Source organism: Vigna radiata, chromosome 1 (genome assembly GCF_000741045.1).
Source record: "Vigna radiata var. radiata cultivar VC1973A chromosome 1, Vradiata_ver6, whole genome shotgun sequence".
Classification (NCBI taxonomy): Eukaryota; Viridiplantae; Streptophyta; class Magnoliopsida; order Fabales; family Fabaceae; genus Vigna; species Vigna radiata.
In genome coordinates this window covers 13553905-13557592 of record NC_028351.1, presented here as the reverse complement: position 1 = coordinate 13557592, position 3688 = coordinate 13553905, and positions in this window count along the sequence as shown.

Below are 3688 nucleotides of genomic sequence, written 5' to 3'. Positions count from 1 at the left end.
CAATCAAAAATAATAATATATAAATAAATTTAAATAAAATATAATATATTATTACGATAAGTTTCAAACAATGTCTACAAAATTTAAATTTATATCAATCCAAATAAAATTACAAAAATCACGTTACTTTATAAAAAGTAATAAAAAATTGATTCTTTTAATTTTTTAATTAAGTTATGTATTTTTAACAATTAGCCTTTGAATAAGAAGTAGTGACGTGTTTTTGGATGTTTAATTTAAATAGCACAACCTAATTAACTACTTTAAATAAAATTTATTTAGAAATTTATATTGAACAAAAATAAAACATATATACATTGTATAAATAAATATACAAATTTTATTTAAATTAATTTTGTAAAATTAAATTAGACTTAAAAATTAATATATCAAGATGTTATAAATATAAAACAGATATAAAATATATAAAATTATGTTTTAGTTAATATTTTGAAAGTTTATATATTTTACTTTGTATTACATAAATTTAAAATTGTCAATGATTTTTTAAGTTAAGAATATATTTATATTTTTTAATAAATACAGGTAATAATTATTAAAAAGGTTTAATGTTACGGTAGGTTCCTATTTTCGTCTAAAATCTCAAATAGGTCCTTTAATTTCTGCGTCTCAATTGGATCCTTATTTTTGTAAAATTGAATCGAATAGAAATTTGTCGTTAAATTGAAAGACGACATTAAGGAGGGTGTTACGTGGCATGATGATAGTATACATGTATAAAGGAAGTTGGCATGCTGATGTGGCATGTTGACACCCTGGTGGTCGTCCATTCGGTTTAGTGGTCGGCCACTTAGTCTGGTGGTCAGCCACTCGGTCTGGTGGTCGGCCTAGTGGTGTCAGGAGACCATACGGTACTAAACAAGTCATATGTTACTGTTATAAAAAGTCATAATTCTTCATTGAATTGGCTTCTCATATACCAACTCTCATAACTCTTCATTGAACTGGTACCACCAGGCCCACCACCTACCAGGTCGACTGACCACCAGACGGAGTGACTGACCACAAGGTCGACCTTCAAACTAAGTGGCTGAATAGAAAGCCGACCATTAAATCGAGTGGCTAACCACTAGACCGAGTGGCCAACCACAGGCTGACCATCAAGTCGATCACCTACCTGGTCAACCGACGATTAAACCGAGTGACCAACCACCAGACTGAGTGGCCGACCACCAGGCTGATCACCCACCAAGATGACCAACTACCAAACTGAGTGACCGACTACCAGGGTGACCGACCACCAGGGTGACCACTAGGTTTTTACTTCACAATCAGTTTTTTACTGCCATGTCAATTAAAAGAATATTATCAGCATGCCACGTCACGGCCCAATTTAACGGCAAGAGTCTATTTGATTCAATTTTACAAAATAAGAATCCAATTGAGATGCCGGAAAAGAAAAAAACCTATTTGAGATTCTGATAAAAATAAAAACCTACCGAAACATTAAACCTATTAAAAATTAAACACATACAGAACTATATTAAATAATTAAAAAATAAAAATTACTTGTAATTTTTTTACTATATCAGAAATAAAATATATCAATATTTATCATATTAAAATTAATATTTATTTTGTGTTATTAATATTATATATTTTAAAAATAAAGAATTATGATAAAGCATGAAAAACATTTAAATAATAAAATTTTGAAAAAGAAAAGGATAATTGTTGATTAATTGTATAATTAAAGAATAAAATAGGTATTTGTTAGAAAAGAATAAGCAGCAATTGAAGGCGGCGTAAAAAGAGAATAGGCTGAATGAGGTGTCGTTGAAGTCTGCATCACCTTTTTGCCCTTTTTCCATTGTGGGTCCCACTTTTCTGTCTAACGTCATCTCATCTCCGTCCTTAGCCACTACATCTCTTGGCTCTTATTCACCTCTCTGCTCACTCATCTGCCACGTGTCACCACCCTAGTTTTTCACCACTTTAATAATTTCGAATAAATCATTTTATCATTATCTTTTCAAAATTAACACTTTTTTATTTTAATTTACCCTCACTCTAAAATTTTTCTTTTCTAACAATGTCATTGCTCAGAATCAGAAAAACTAACAAACTAAACCATATGATTTATAATTTAAATTTTTTAATAGTTCTTCTAAGATTAATATTAATTTTTGTAATGAATTTTAATGATTAAATACGTATTTAATCATTAATGTATATTAACATTAACTTTCTGTCTGATAAATATATGATAATATTTACGTATTAAACATAGGTTTAATTATACTAATTAATAATAAAATTACTAGACTTAATGTTATTGTAAAACAGCTACATGTTTATTTATTTTACTAAAACTAAAATATACAAGTAGTTCTTATATTGAAATATTAAATATTTTTAATATGTTTAAAAATATTAAAACTAATTAGTATATTGAACCTTCCATGAGAATAATAAAGGAACACAGGTTCATGAACGCAGATTAGACATTAATCATATTAAAAATAAATCGAAAATTATAAAGTGATAAGAAGAGGGGTTTCATATTCTATTCTGTACGGTCAAATCTATCAAAGGATTTGATAATATCACTTCTCTAAACATACTTGCTTATTTATTTTTTCTTACATTTAATCTTTTCACATGGTTTAAAAATTAAAATCACGAATAATTTAAATATATTTTTGTAATTGTTTAAAATGTTTTCTTGAGAATGAAAACGAATTAATGAAAATTAACACGGATTTTAAAATTAAGGTAAAAGGTATTACTTGTAAATAATTATTATAGAAATCAACTAACATACATTATAAGAATAATGATATTTAGACAACATTTTTTTTTATAAACATTGATTACGTGTCAATATGTGATTGGTCAAAAATCATTCCACAATCAATAATAATAATCACAAACATTATTGTAGAGTGATTTTTGACCAATCACAGATCGATACATAATCAATGTTTAAATGTTGTCAAAAAAATGTTGTTTAAATATCATTATCCTATGACGAGAGAATAAATTAAAAATCACTCACTTTTTTTCTTTTGTGTGTAGTTATATTTGAACGGATGTTTTCAATTTTATTCAATTAAATAATTTTTGGGTCATAAAATTATTTCTGTTCTTTTTTTCTTATTTAATATTTATTTTTTTGTTATATGAGAACTTTTAACTCTTAATTGTAATTGTTAAATGAAATAAATCCTTAATTGATAAGTGACATAAAAAAAACTTATCATCTTTTTATTGTCTTTTTAATTTTTAGTGTCCTTTTTTTTAATTTGAAGCAAATTTATTTTATTTAAATAATTTTTACTATTTAACTGTGGTTTGATAATTAATAATTTTTTTCATATATCTAATATAGTTTTCTTTTTATCATATTTTTAATTGTATTTTTTTACGATTCATTCTATTATATCAAGTCGTTTTTAGAACACCTATTTAATAATTTTTATTTTTTTAATATTTTAATTAGTTAATTATTTTGATCCTATAAAATATTATTTAGATGATTTTTTATATGATTCTATTTATTATAATTTTATTTAGTAAGAGTAACTTTATTACCATAATTATACAAATATGTTTTATTTATTATAATATAATAAATTATTGTTATAAATATACATTTTTATCAACATTCAACATATGTTGTCGAAAAAAAAAATTAAAGAACTATGTTTAAATTAAAATTATTATT